This window comes from Gopherus flavomarginatus, chromosome 7 (genome assembly GCF_025201925.1).
Source record: "Gopherus flavomarginatus isolate rGopFla2 chromosome 7, rGopFla2.mat.asm, whole genome shotgun sequence".
Taxonomy (NCBI): domain Eukaryota; kingdom Metazoa; phylum Chordata; order Testudines; family Testudinidae; genus Gopherus; species Gopherus flavomarginatus.
The window spans coordinates 99,660,945-99,676,896 of NC_066623.1; the positions used below are offsets into that span (position 1 = coordinate 99,660,945).

At 47.0% G+C, this 15,952-nt stretch overlaps 1 protein-coding gene across 1 annotated transcript in view; it reads left to right on the forward strand.

Annotated features, from left to right (window-relative positions):
* The first annotated feature begins 2,874 nt into the window (after positions 1-2,874).
* Positions 2,875-15,952, forward strand: part of KANK4 (KN motif and ankyrin repeat domains 4) — a 53,100-nt gene continuing 40,022 nt past the window's right edge. Inside the window, exon 1 of the mRNA XM_050961979.1 lies at positions 2,875-3,218. The gene's annotated coding sequence lies outside the window, so the exon portion shown is untranslated. The remainder of the gene's footprint in view (positions 3,219-15,952) is intronic.

The window sequence follows — 15,952 nt, forward strand, 5'->3', positions numbered from 1 at the left end:
GGACCATATTCATCGCTGGTGTAATTTTATTGATAAAGTGGCTAAGACACTGGTCTGGAAATTAGGAAAGCCAGGGTCTGTTCCTGCCTCTGCTACAGAGGCCTGGTCTACACTACGCGTTTAAACCGATTTTAGCAGCGTTAAATCGATTTAACGCTGCACCCATCCACACAACGAGGCCTTTTATATCGATATAAAGGGCTCTTTAAACCAGTTTCTGTACTCCTCCCCGATGAGAGGAGTAGCACTGAAATCGGTATTACCATATCGGATTAGGGTTAGCGTGGCCGCAAATCGACGGTATTGGCCTCCAGGCGGTATCCCACAGTGCATCGTTGTGAATGCTCTGGACAGCAATCTGAACTCAGATGCACTGGCCAGGTAAAAGGAAAAGCCCCGCAAACTTTTGAATTTCATTTCCTGTTTGCCCAGCGTGGAGCTCTGATCAGCACGGTGGCGATGCAGTCCCAAATCCAAAAAGAGCTCCAGCATGGGCCGTACGGGAGATACTGGATCTGATCGCTGTATGGAGAGACAAATCTGTTCTATCACAGCTCTGTTACAGAAGACGAAATGACAAAGCATTTGAAAAAATCTCCAGGCTACGATACAGAGTCCACAGCACAGTGCTGTGTGACAAGCATAACGGAAAGCCAAAGAATCAAATGGACACTCATGGAGGGAGGGAGGGGGTACTGAGGACTCCAGCTATCCCACAGTCCCCGCAGTCTCTGAAAAGCATTTGCATTCTTGGCTGAGCTCCCAATGCCTGTAGGGTCAAACACAATGTCCGAGGTGTTTCAGGGTATATCTCGTCAATTTACCTTCCCTCCCCCCCCGTGAAAGAAAAGGGAAAAAATCGTTTCTTGACTTTTTTATATGTCACCCTATGTCTACTGCATGCTGCTGGTAGACGCGGTGCTGCAGCAATGAATAGCAGCATCCTCTCCCCTCTCCTCCCAGGTGGCAGATGGTACAATATGACTGCTATCTGTTGTCATCATCAGCCCATGAGTGCTCCTGGCTGGCCTCAGGTGAGGTCGGCTGGGGACGCCTGGGTGAAAATAGGAATGACTCCCGGTCATTCCCGGTAGATGGTACAGAATGGCTGGTAACCGTCCTCATCATAGCAACTGGGGGATGAGTTCCATCAGCGTCCCCCCCTTTCATGTCTAAAGAAAAGATTCTGTACTGCCTGGACTATCATAGCAGCGGGATGCTAGGCTCCTCTCCCCCACACCGTTTAATGTCCTGCCTGGACTATCATAGCAGCTGGAGGTTGCCTCCTCCTCATTTTATCTCACTAAAAAGTCAGTGTTTCTTATTCCTGCACTCTTTATTACTTCAACACACAAATGGGGGACACTGCCACGGTAGCCCAGAAAGGTTGGGGGAGAAGGGAATCAACGGGTGGGGTTGTTGCAGGGGCACCCCCTAGAATGGCATGCAGCTCATCATTTCTGCGGGATCTGACATGGAGAGGCTGTGCTCTCTGGTTCTCTGGTACACTGGTTCTGTAGTACACTTGCCCCATATTCTAGGCAGGACTGACTCTATTTTTAGATAAACCATAAAGGAGGGATTGACTCGGGGAGCCATTCCCATTTTTGTCTTTGCGCCCCTGGCTGACCCCAGCTAAGGCCAGCCAGGAGCACCCATGACAGCAGCAGATGGTACAGAACGACTGATAACCGTCATCTCATCGCCAATTTACAATGGCACAGCAGATGGGTACAAAACGACTGGTAACCATCTCTGCTATCTTGCAATGGCAAATGAATGCTGCTGTGTAGCACTGCAGTACCACCTCTGTCAGCGGCATCCAGTACACATACGATGATAATGACAAAAGGCAAAACAGGCTCCATGGTTGCCATGCTATGGCATCTGCCAGGGAAATCCAGGGAAAAAGGGCGTGAATGATTGTCTGCCATTGCTTTCACGGAGGAAGGAATGACTGACGACATTTACTCAGAATCACCCGCGACACTGTTTTTGCACCATCATGCATTGGGATCTCAACCCAGAATTCCAGTGGGCGGGGGAGACTGTGGGAACTATGGGATAGGTATGGGATAGCTACCAACAGTGCAACGCTCCAGAAATAGATGCTAGCCTCGGTATATGGACGCACACCGCCGAATTAATGTGCTTAATGTGGCCGCGTGCATTCGACATTATACAATCTGTTTTACAAAACCAGTTTATGTAAAACTGGAATAATCCCGTAGTGTAGACATACCCTGAGCTTCTGTGTGAACGTAGGTAAGGCCTCAGCTTCCCTGTCTAAAAATGTGGATAGCGAATGATGCTCAATTTCTTTTGTAACCCACTTTGAGCTGGACAGATGAAGCCAGCACAGCACTGCATAAGACTGAAGTATTATTCGTACTTTAACCCTCTTACACCCCACGTGTAAATTAATATACACCACTGCTTCGGTCACTGCTGAAGTCAGTGCCATAGCTCCGGTACAAAGATTCAAATACACAGTCATTCCAGTGACCTCAACAGAATTACTTTAAACAGCAGAATTTGGCTCCCTGAATCTAATCAAATGGCGTGTGCTGCATTAGGACCCTCGTGCAGACCTTAAAGACCTTAGAAAGTGCTGGAGTTTCCTCCCCCCCCCCCAAGTATTTGGTAGAAATCAGAGCGCAGATTTCTGTCTCCTTGTTATTAATACATTGATAAACCATAAAGGGAGTTACAGGATTGCTGGATGAGCAGCAAAAGGCTCGGAGACGGCAAAGCGCCAGGTCACTACGAGGTGTTAGGCGTCTAGTCCCATTACACAGCGAATCCACTACTCGAAGCTCTTTCTGTTCTATTTTCTTTCACTGACACCGACACGCGCTGAGCTAAGCCAGAGGGTCGCATGAAATGCCGAAGCTGCGCTGAAATCCCGAGAGGCGAAGCAGCTGGAGAGCTCGGTACCAGCCCGCGGATTGCGGGCACTGCGTGGTCGGATCGGCCAGCTCTCCAGACAGCAAGGGAGGCGCAGAAAGTCTTGGGGAAGGCACCGAGCCTTGCATCTGAGTCCAGGGCTGCCTCCGGGGGCATCCCCCCTCACTCAGCCCCGGGCAGCTGGAGGCGGGGAGCCGCAGCACACGCAGCCCAGTGCGGGGCGGGGGGGAAGGTGCTGCCAGCCCAGAGGCGGCCCGACAGCAGCCGATGGATTCGGACGAGCCAGGCAGGAGCTAAAGGCACCTCCCAAGGTAAAGAAACTTCGCTCCTTTGTCAGCGCGGCGCTGCCCCTCAGCTGAGCCCCGGCCGCCAGCTGTGGCGCCGCCTTTGTCTCCGGCACCATCTCTCCTAGAGTCCGGGGCTCGGATGGTGCCGGGCGCGGGGGGGACAAAGAGCCAAAGGCTCCATCAGCATCTCTGCCCAGGGGACCGGATCGCCCTTCACGGGACTGCGCAGCCCCAGCGCTGCAGTCTGGGGGAGAGATCGGGCACGGTTCGGTTAATAACAGCTGCTGAGCCGAGCCGAGCCGGGCCGAGCCGCTCCATGCTCGGCTAGGCAGTTAGACGCCAGCTGTTTGCTGCAGGCAGTTCTGCCATCTATTGTTACAGCGGCGGGGGGTGGTAGATATCTGCCCCCACCCCCACCCCAGCGCCGCCCTGGGAAGGGAACTGGCTGGAGTTGGCTGGGCCGGGGCGGTTTGTTTCCCGGGGAGATTCTCCCTTTGTGACAGCGGGTTACTCCTCGCCCCAGGACTGTTGCTGCTTGTACTCCAAGGACGCCAAGCTAGCGGGGTGTGGGGGGCGGGGGAGGGGTGAATCCTCATCTGAGCGGGACCGGCCAGGATCGTGAACTCTCACAAATACTTTGCTTATCTTCGTCCATGTGGGAGTCATTCGGGTTGGGAAGGCCACAGAAACGAGCCTATCAATAGCAGGGGGAGAGAAGAGAAGGAAAAACCCCGCTAAATGCTCTCCCCCCTCCCCCCGCCGTGTTTGTCAATTGCAAGTTCTTGGGGCAGAGAATGGGCTTGATTTTCCACTCACCCTGGTTTTATCCCATTAGGTTCAGTGGAGTCCCCCCCGCCCCGCCTTTACACAGCGAATCAAGCACTATATAATACCATAGAACAGCAGTTCTCAACGGGGGGGTGGGGAGGGGCACAACAGGCCCACAGGCCCTGAGCCCCAGCACTCACAGGGTACAAGCCGGGAGCCCCAAGCTGCAGTGGCCCGAGGAGCAGAAGCCCTGAGCTGAAAATGCCAGGAGCCCAGAGTCCCGCAGGGCTAAAACCTGGAGCTCACCCTCTGAGCTGAGAGCCCTGAGCATTGGTGTCCCCTGGGGCACAAACCCCAAACTCTGGCACCTGGTGCTGCAGAAGCCCCGAGTCCCGCAGCCTAATGGGGCTAAAGAAGCTCTAGCCCCATGGAGCAGAAGCCCCGAGCTTCCCCCGTCCTGCGATTGAAGCTCAGTGACTGGCCCCTCCCTGCACCTGGATCCAGGAGCCCTGTCTCTATGCCTTGCCCCCTTGCTAGCCCTGGAATTTTTATAGCATGTTGCAGGGGCCCTCAGAAAGAAAAACAGTGAGAACCCCTGGGGTAGAACAGTATAAGCACTAAACAAATCAACATTATTCACATTTGCAAAGAGTAAAGAAAACTACATAGATTATAAAAGTGCCATCTCAGGTTAAAATTTAAAAGGAAAATATCTCCCCTGGCCAGTGTACCCAGTAAAAAAATGTTTAAAATTTAATTTGTTTTTGATGTTTTTTTCCTGTTTCCTTTTTAAAATTTCATTCAGCTTGGAAAAGGAAAATAGACTAGACAGTTTCATTTTTTGTTTCTAGTCAATTTCACTTTCAGGTTCTCATGCGCTGGCAGAGTGCTGCAGTGTTTGGGTTGCAAACAAATTCATGAAAATGTTGCTATTGCTATTTTCAAAATGACAAAACCTAGAAGTTTTGCTTAATTACCTGAAAGTGTCAGGTAATTATACAAGGCATAGGGGCACAGGGTTCCCAGTTTTAGTCCTGCAGGGTGGTGGGGCTTGGAGCTTCTGCCTCAGTGGGGTGCTGGGGCTCAGGACTCCCAACTTTAGCCCTCCAGGGTGTGTGTGTGGGGGGGGGCTTGACCTTTCTGCCCCATGGGGCACCAGGGCTCCAGGCTTCAGCCCCGCAGGGCACTGGGACTCATGTTACCCGCACAATTTAAGATTCCACTCCTAACCCTCTCTCATGGGTACTCAGGATGTAATATAGGGTTCCCACCGTTAAGCATCCTCATAGGTACTCAGAGTGTAACTTTACCTAGGCTCTACCTCTCTGTGGGCTCTGGACTTTAGATGCCCAGCTTTGGGGCTCCAGATGCCCAGTGGGGCACTGGAGCTCACAACTTTAGCCCCACAGGGGGCTGGGGCTCCGGGCTCCCATATTTATCCCCACATGGTGCCAGAGTTCAGGGCTTCTGCTCCGTGGGGGCGCTGGGGCTCCTGGCTTCTGCCCCGTGGGACATTGTGGCTTGGAACTCATGGACCCACTTCTGTGTCATTATGCAATTATTATGCCCAGGGGGTTGTTGTTGTTGTTGTTTTTTGAGGGGCGGGGGAGGTTGTAGTAAAGTGAGTACAGTGCAATTTCTCTCATCACAAGATTTATTACATTTTCTCACTGGTAATAGGTCTCAAGTCGCAGCCCTGCCAGGAGCTGGTGAGCCCAGTGGTAAATTGCCTTCTTAAAAACAAGACTTTCAGTCTATGACCTGCTAAGGCACTAAGACAAACTTTATACAGGTCTGTTTCCAATCTCACCTACACTGGTGAAATCTGCAGTACTCCACTGAAGTCACTTGAGTCACAAAGTGTAAACCAGTGTAAGTGAAATCTGATTCAGTCCCTTGTACTATAGGGATATCATGCAGTGCCACTGTAACCCATGCCTGCTTGGTGTGGTGTTCGGTCCCCCTCTAGAGGCACTTAGACCATCTAGAGATTCAGAGGGGTAGTCGTGTTAGTCTGCATCCACAAAAACAACGAGGAGTCCGGTGGCACCTAACGACTAACAGATTTATTGGGCATAAGCTTTTGTGGGTAAAAAGCCCACTTCTTCAGATGCACAGAGAGAAAAATTACAGATGCCAGCATAAATATTTATGTCTAGCATCTGTAATTTTTCTCTCCATGCATCTGAAGAAGTGGGTTTTTTACCCACGAAAGCTTATGCCCAAATAAATTTGTTAGTCTTTAAGGTGCCACCGGACTTCTCGTTGTTTTTAGCTAGAGTCTGATGTGTCTGCTATATCCTTGGCTAACAGACAGGTAGCTTTTTAGCTCATGCAGTAGACAGAGGCTGATGCATTTAGCTCCAAAGATCTCAGGTCCAATGCTGCCCCCTGACAACTGGGGTCTGTCAGCAATACCCCACCTCTCTGCCAGGCCAATTGGTAGTTATATTGGTATCTGGACAATGGAAATAAAATGTGCAAACAGTGTTACAACACCAGAGCAGACTGCTGTTTGATCCATTCTGTTGTGATGCCTCCAGAAATAGGGAATACATGCTGTATTAGAAGAATGTGGAAGTGCTTGCAGTAGAGATCAGGTGGTGTAATATAGATACTCTGACTACATGGGACTTGATTCACCTCCACAAAAGGAATTGGGGGGTGGGGGACCTTGGGCTTGTAAACTTTTCAGAGCACGGATTTTCTTTTACTACACAGTGCCTAGCACAATGGAACCCTGATCTCAGTTAGGGCTTCTAGGCCCCACTGTAATCAAAATAAATAACAGAGCCCGTATGTTGCAAAATTATTCCATTTTGCTCTGTGATCCTTCCTTCAATAAGGTCAGCAAACATACACAGCCAGATTTAAAAAATACCCAGCATCATACTGGGAACTGCTGAGTGCTCATATGGAAGTCAAGCACTTTTAAAATTTGGTCCATGAGCGGGTGCTTAAAATATGGCCCATAGAGTCTAATGCTAGTATGTACATTTGAGGACAGAAATATAACTGACTCTGCTTTCCCAGAAATGGCTGCATCTGACTGATGGGTAGTTTGAGCCCTGCATATTGTTTAATTTACAAAATACTCCGGGATTCTACAAGAAGAACGATATATTAATAAAGCTCATTCACTCAATCTTTACCACTAAGTGACTAGTTCAGGTCATGCTCCTGGAACAAGCCCACCAAGCATTTTTCAAGTAACATTTTATTTCAAAACGTTATGGCCAAATCCATGTTTGCTAGGACTGCAGGGAAGCCTTTGGAAAATCACTGGGGGTGAATTTGGTCTGACAAGTTTCAAGTGGACAGTTTGTGTTAATGTTTTTTCCCCATTGAGCGCACCATGTGACAGCATAGTTGCTATGACACGTCATTGTTCTTGAACAGCTTGATACAGATTTCAGCAAATACTGTATAACTTTTAAACTCTCAGTTAAACATGGCAGCTGATATCTTTAACCTAGACTGCTACTGTGTATGTTTTGCGATTGTTTGATGGACTGAATTTGTCCACATTCTGGGTGCATGATGGAGAAGTGCAAGCAGTTCTGTGTTGGACTGAATGCAGTTAATGAATCAGAAAAGTGTGCACATCTTCTGAAAAAACAATCTGTAGACTGCAATGTGAAGTGAATGTTGCACATATTTCTGAATGAATTAGGCCATTAACCAGTGTAATATTGTGCAAGACCAACTAGAGTCCATGAGCCTCATTCTGATCTGACACCAATTTTAAACCACTGTAATTCCATTGGCTTCAATGGAGGTTCTTCCAATTTATACCACTATAAGAGCAGAATCAGGTTCAAAAATAGCCATAGAAGAAAGACACGGTGCATGCTGATGATCTCCTTATAAAAGGGAAAAACTACATTCCATGAAAGTCTTGGTCTCCTTTAATATGTTCATGTGTATATGCTAGACTGTGCACCAGAAGCTATTTCCTTAGCCAGTGGAATGACAGGTCATATAACACATGACTGAGGTATCCTTGGACATATGCTACAAGGCCAGCTGTGCAAAAGTAAAAAAAATAAAAATACCAGCACAAGGAGGAAAAAATAACTTTGACCATTTAAAATACACTAAATACGTTGCTTTTTATTTTATCAACCTTGAATGTAATACTGCTGGGTGGCTTTGGGGAGGGAAGACTGCCAAATCCTAGTCCCTTGGATGTCAACAAGAGCTTTGCCATCAGCTCAGCAAGTTCAGGACTTGTCCCTGTAGTGACCACCCTGCTTTTGTATCTGTCAGCCCCAAAAAATGGTAAAGGGGCAAAAATGGAAATAAGAAATAATTGTGACACTCCTCTGGTAAATAGGGGATTTATTTTGGAGAAGAAAAATCTCATTTTGTAAAATTGGCAGAATCCATAAACTTTTCAAAACTCTAGGAATCAGTCCAAATGGCTTATTGCAGAAATGTTGCTATATAGTCACGAGGAGGCAGGTAGCCCTGTGTGTGTGTGTGTGGGGGGGGGGGGGGACACTGTTAGCCTTTACAGAGAAGTCACTATTTAGTTGTTGATATACAGTGAGGGCATGTCTACACTTACCTCCGGAGCGATCTATCCAGCGGGAGTTGATTTATCGCATCTAGTGAAGACGCGATAAATCGACCGCCGAACACTCTCACGTCAACTCCAATACTCCACCAGAGCGAGAAGTGTAGGCGGAGTCGACGGGAGTGTCAGCAGTCAACCTACCACAGTGAAGACTGTGGTAAGTAGATCTACTTCAGCTATGTTATTCATGTAGCTAAAGTTGCGTAACTTAGATCGATTCCCCCCATAATGTAGACCAGGCCTAAGACTTAGAACAAGCACTGTATAAACATTAGCTAATCAATCTTCACAATATCCCTGGGACACACAATGGGGAAGTACTCTCAGCCACCTCTTAGATAGGGAAACTGAAGCAGAGTAGTTAGGTGAGTTGCCCACAGCTAAACAGGCAGTCAGTGTCAGGGCTAGTATTAGAATGTAGGAATTCCTGGCTCTTATGCCTGTCCTGAGATAACTTTTCAGACTACACTTGTTATATGCTTACCAATCCTAGATTCCTTTCTGTAGCTAGACTGGTAATTTTGCTAAAGCTCAACATCTGTGTTGTAAACAGAAGGATCTGACATTTCCATCACAATTTCTCATGGGTTTACATAACTCAACTTATTATGCAATTCACATCAAAACACAAAAAGCCTGAATTGTGATGCCTCTTATTTGCTTGTCCGGCCCATTTGATGTCTCAGCTAACAGGTGAAAACATGCAGCTGCTCTTATTCTCCATTCGATTCAGCTCCCTTTTCCCTGAGCTGTATGGCAGAGTGGATGGGTACAAGTAGTAAAACCTCCTGTATGGTCAGTAATTTGTGAGAAATCAGTGCTTCAGAGTCATTCTTCGCTGCAGGAGGAAGAACAGATAGCGAGCCTTTCAGGATGCTCAGAGGTTGTATTATAAAAGTACACTACCACTACAAAAAATAAAGCTTAAAAGAAAAACTGTCCACCTGGTACCTTAAAAAGAGCTACGATTCCCCTCCAGGATGCGAGTCGCAAGCTAGGAGAGTTGTGAGCATGATTGACTAGAGAAGTTTGCACCCCTGCTTGCCAGTCTTATTCTTGTGAGCAGTGAGAGGCCTGCCTGCTTGTGGCTAAATCCTGCTCTCAGTTACACTGGTGAAAAAGCTGAAGTAAATGAAGTTACACCTGCTTTACAATGGTGTAACAAAGCAGGATTCCTGCCACTTTCACCCTGCTGCCCAGGGGCGGCTCCAGGCCCCAGCATGCCAAGCGCGTGCTTGGGGCGGCAGTCAGGGTGCCTTCGGCGGCTTGCCTGCAGGAGGTCCACCGGAGCCGCGGGACCAGCGGACCCTCCACAGGCAAGCCGCTGAAGGCAGCCTGCCTGCCCTGCTTGGGGCAGCAAAATCCCAAGAGCCGCCCCTGCTGCTGCCTACTCACAACTGAGGAGCTAGCCATTATTTCTAAAACCTTCTCACATTAAATTACCTGTTGTCTGTGTCTCCATGATTCTAATGTTATCACATATCAGAATTTAGGAAAAACATTAGATGTAACTGAGACTGTAGTTAGGTCCTAGGTTTTTACAGGGCTCTGAAAATAGTTAGGTTCCATCTACACAGACAAGACCAAACAGATCTATCAGAGCTGGGAGAATGATCACATTGTAACACAGACCTCCAACATTGCAAAATTTGCTACGTGTGCAAGCTTTTATATAGGCAAGTGGTATGGACCGTGAGCAGAGAGTTTACACAGTGAGACAAGTCCTGTTCTTTTAACCTCATGCAACTGTGAAATAACATGGATATTGCATGTTGATGGAGGTTTAAAAAAATAAATACGTTCAGGTGTTCTGCACAAAAGGATCCTTTATAATCATTAGCTGAAGTGATAGGCACTGCTAATGTGCAGAGAGCAGGGAACCCTTATTTAATCACAGACTATGTCTACATTACAGAGACTATACCAGCAGAGCCCTGTAATGTAGACAGAGCCTATGCAGACAGAAGGGGTTTTTCTGTAGATGCAGAAACATCACCTTCTCGAATGACATTAGCTACCCTGATGGAAGCACTCTTCTGTTGACACAGCTGCATCTACTCTGGGGGTTATGTCGGTGTAGCTATGCAGATATGACTTTCAAGCACAGACCAGCCCACAGGAAGAATGAAGGGGCTGTTCCCTGAGGGTCTGAGCACAGTACCTGGGCTGTCTCTCCCTCACGCCCAGCTGCTGAGGATGTCCAAGGGCAGATCGACCCTGAAAAGTTATATTGGCATAGATACATTGGTCTAACATAGCTACACTGATATGATCCCCAGTGTAGATGGAGCTATATCAACAGAAGAGTGCTTTGTTCTGGGATGCAGTGGTACTATGCCAATAGAAAACCCCCCTCTGTCAGCATAGGCTGCTTCTACATTCTTGCTATGCCAGCGTAGCTCTGCCAACATAGAGTTTCCTTAGTGTAGACAGACCCGCAAGCTATTAAATGTCTGAGAGCTGGAGGGAACTGAAATGGGCATTAACTCCTGTGGCAGACGGGAGAAAGCAGGGCTGATAGGATTGTTAAAAAAGTAAAAGAAATAGCAGACCAGGAAATCACCAAAAGAGCTTCATCCCACCCAGCTTAGTGAAGAGTGTACGTCTTCCTAGTTTCTGCCCTGTCTTCTACCTGCAGTTAATCCCTGGGCCTCTTTTGCCAGGGGGTAGAGTAAATAGTCCTTGGTGTCCCAAGTACCTCACTCAGTCTCTTCTCTTCTCATTGCCTGGGCTCCCTGTCTCTCTGCAGCAAGCTTGCCCCCAAAGCAGAGTTGTGAGCTATCTGTCAAGTTCCATGCCCAGAGCTGAGGCACACAGGAGGAGCGTCTGTGTGAGAATCACATCAGCTCCCTGACCACTGCTACTGCCTGAGAAAAAAACTTAGTTGCCCTGTACCCAGCAAATGAGACAGCAGAGAGAGAGCAGGTGAGACACTGAGTGGGAGATTTTCAAAGGCACAGAGGGGAGTTAGGTGTCCAGCATCCACTGGGTGACTGTTGTTTCTTAAGAAATTAAGACACTGCTCCAAGGCTTCTTTCCATCCCTCAAGGTGGGACATCAGGCTCTTTTCAAATCAACTCAGGCAAAAGTGGCTCTCCTTTCAGGATGGATCTTAGATTCACCTCCTTCCTGTTTAACAGCAGCTACAGACTCCATTCCACCACAAACTCCAGCAGAACCCCTGATCCTATGTTCTTACCTGAGCATGGAAACCTCTTCAGAAAGGCCTTGGAGCATTAAGGTCTGGCCAAGTTGAAGACAACCTTGTGTACTTGGAGAAGCCACCAACTTGGTTTCTTTGCAGTGGGTGTGTCAGTGATGATGGTGGTGGTTGTACTGAGATGGTACTATGCGCAGTCTCCAAAGCCTGCATGATGAGGATCTTTGTTCCAGCATGTACAGTAACTAGAAAAACAGAGGCAAGCAGTCAGAAGAGATGAAGAATAACCTGGCACTTCTAGCTTCATTGTATTGCCATGTCTGAATGTTCAATAACCATGAGTCAGGCTTCCAAAAACCCATGAGATTGACTTAATAATAATGAAATATTAGCAGTAGGTTCTTTTTATTTGCCTTCTGGTTTTGAAGTATTTAGGATTCACATGTTCAAACTTTTTTCTGCAACCATGAGATTCATATAGTCACATGACTCCAGGAGCTGGGACTTTAAGGAACACACCACATATTGCACAATTCAGTATAATTGACAAGAATTGCCAACACTGCTTTTATAACACTACCTGATTTGTGGCCAGAAGAGACTAGCAGCCAGCCGTCAAAGAGGTTTTAGAGGAAGAGTCTGAATGATGTTTTCTTACCCTGGCAAGTCATAAAAGGGAAGTCTCTAGATAGGATGTGTCTTTCCTTGAACTTGTCTTTTTAATGGAAATGTTGACAGAGCATTAACTATATTTAACAAACAGCAATAAGCAGTTTTAGTAAAATTAATATCTGCATAACTTTTACTGCCATCTCATTAAATGGCTATTTAAACACCTAAAGACTCCTTGAGAGTTTCACATATTATTTTGAAAACAATTCCTTTAATTGATTAAGTAATTTTGGGGTAGTTACACAGCAGCTAGATTTGTCTGAGTTAAATTTGCCAAGTCATTCTCTCTTATGCATACACCTACTGAAGCCACATTTACTGGGGTCTAATATTCATCTGGTGTTCAACACAGTTGGCTACTAGTCTAATGGTTCTGTGAGTCCTTGATTCTAGGTCCTTGAGTCTGCCGGAGCTGCACTTGACTGAGGATCTCAAGGAGCCTTTAATGCCACATTTGTTCTCTCCAATTCTTGAGGCTTCTGGGACAGTTCAGATGCCTGAGTGAGACAGACGAACCTCAGGGAAGCCTCAAGCGATGAAGTTGTGCCCTCTTGCACCAGGGCTGAATTTGGCCTGTTTGGACAAGTAGCTCACTTCCCTGACTGTGCAAGTATGTTCCCTGCTTAGGGTGACCAGATGTTGTGATTTTATAGGGATTTTATAGTCCTGATTTTTGAGTCTTTTCCTTATATAGGCTCCTATTACACTCCCACACACCTCCGGTCCCGATTTTTCACACTTGCTGTCTGGGCACCCTATCCCTGCTGTACATTCCCTAATACAGTCAGCCTAATTTTAAACATGGCAATGAAGTGGAATGAAGATTAATCAATGGACTAACTAATCTCACTGTCAGAAAGCTCAGCCTAATGTTTCCCTTTCGTAATTTCATTCCATCACTCTTGGTTATACCTTTATAATGAACTCCCAGATCTCCCTGGAGTTCACAGCCTTTGAATATTAATTAGATCATTTCTTTCAATGTCTAAAGGATGTTACATAGCAGGTGCCCCCATCCCATGGTCTGGCACTGGTGGTGAGAGGAGCTTACAATGTCAATAATGCAGAGTGATGAATGTGATGTATTGAAAACGGTGTTAAAGTTACAAGCTATCACTTTAAGCTGGCAGGTGTTTCCTGGCCCTGCTTGTGTGCTAGGAGGCTCTGTAGGGAACCATGCAAGTGGAGTATTCAGGAGCAGTCAACCTGCAAAAAGCCATCCTAGAGCAAGGCAGGTTGAGTTGTGACTCTCTACCATAGGGAGCAGCCTGCTTTGTCTCTCCATTTTTGGTTCTTGTGTATTAGGTTCTGGATTTTACAAACTAAAGCAGTGTTATGTTGCAGCCTTCCCGAACAAGTATTTTATGTTTATCTAACTTCTGTGGTTATGCCATGAACACAATAAATAGTGAACCACTCATCTGTAAACACCCACCCTATTCCTATGCTTCAGATAAAACATATCGCCAGACAGCCTGTCCCTTGGGGTATGTCTACACGGCAATTAAAAACCCACGGCTGGCCCATGCTGCTCACACCACAGGGCTATTTAACTGCAGTGTAGATGTTTGGGCTCTATCTGCAGCCTGGTCTCATCCTGAGCCCAAATGTATATGTTATAATTAAACAGCCCCGCAGCCTGAGCCCTGAGAGCCCAAGTCAACCGGCACTGGCCAGCCCTGGGTTTTTAATTGCAGCGTAGACATACCCTGAGTGCTCGGGAGAAAAAGATGAGCTCATAGTACGTATAGAAAGTTAACAAGGCTCTAGTGCACTAAGGGGGCAAAGAAATGACAGTTGAGGGGCCTTCAGTCAGAAGCTCTCACCCATTTGTAACTAGGGAAGTCCAGCTCAAACCTCTTCGTTGGTTGCAACGGTGGATATGTGGCTCATAGACAGAGGGGCAGTCTCTGATGTAATCAGATCCCAAACCCTTTCAAGATTAAATTCACAGGCAACCAGCAACTCCTAAAGCACTGATGCCCTCGCCTTCGTTGTGAAAGCCCACTGACTTAGGCTGAAATTCACCTTGTGCAGAGGTCCAGCACAAGGAATATGTACCAATTCAATCCTTAAAATTGGGCGTGACTTAAACAGTGCATAGCTCTCGGGCTTGTCCCCTGCACAGGGGTGAATTTCAGCCTAAGTGAGGGGCTGCATTATGTACCAGCTTTAGTTTCCAAGCGGTTTCAAGCAGGATTGCCAAGAGTGCGTTTGGGCCCCAGTGAAAACATTTTTTTGGGCCCCCCCAGCAAGGATGGACTGGCTAAATCAGGCCAGTGAAGCCGGGCCCTAGGCCCCCTTCCAGACCTCCGAGCCCTGGTAATTTGTACCGGCTTCCCCACCCCTCTCATCAGCCCTGGTTTCAAGACTTTATCCCCTCTGTCATATCTAGACATATTTAACTTTTAATTTTTCCTTGAAAGCCATTCCTGCCAGCCACACAAGTACATTTGTCATTCTTCCAGTTGGCCACTGTCTTTCTGATACAGTGAGTTTCTGCCTCCTTCTGAATGTGCACTTTGGAGTAACATTACCCAGCTTGCATGTTCTCAAATTGAATCTTATTTGTTATTCTCTGCCTACATTTCTCATCTCCCTATGGGCTTGATCCAAAGCCCACTGAAGTCTACAGGAAACTTTCCACTGACTTCAATGGACTTTGGCTCATGTCCTTCATCAAAAAATCCTACCACACAAACCACGTATGTTTTAACCAGGCCATTTTCTACTTAATCACACTAAAATTTCAAGCCTTTTCTTCTCTTTCTCTGCCTGTTCTTGCCCATTCCCACACTGCATGTTGTTTTATATTTTGGATCATCTGAGCCCATCCCTACATAGCTGACTTCTCTCTTGCACTGCTGCACCTAACAGATTGAAAACGCATTATTTTTCTTCCTGTGTATCCAAACAGAATTGAAAATACGTGTAACAAATATTCCCTGTGAGGCCATATTTGTTCATGGTATGTCCACTTGTAACAATAGCTCTGCTGGGCTATTGTGTAATCAAGCAGACCACCTGGACAGAGCAGATTTTAGGTAACACTTTTAGTAGCAAGGGCTAGATTTCCTGTAGATATTTGGCACAGAGGTGTGCAAATTACATCTCCCTGTGTCAGCCCGGCCCTCTCTTCCCCTAGGGGAAATTCACTATGAGGGAGCACAGATGGGGTTGCCACACCTTGCTCTCCATTAAGCAGGCAGGTTTAACTTACTGGTGGGGCTCCTTTGGAGGACTTCCAGTGGGTGTGTTGAATCAGCATAACTCCTGACCACTCCTTTCTCCAGCCATTTCCTGGGCACCTGAGGATTCCTTGGCAAAGGCAAAGTTGCAGTGGCTTTCTGCCACCAAAAATCCCCCCGCACCCCTCCCCAGACCTTTCATTGCCATCCCTTGCCACTGAATCCAGCTGTAAAGGTCCCATCACTTACTTACAAAGCCTTGAAATATTTGATTTTGCTGCTTTCTTTTCCCTTCTCCAATATGGGGTAGGAAAAGCTAAGAACTGTGGGCTTAACCCAACAAGCTGTGCAAGCTCACTAATACAAAAGAGAGCATTCAGAACTGAGAATT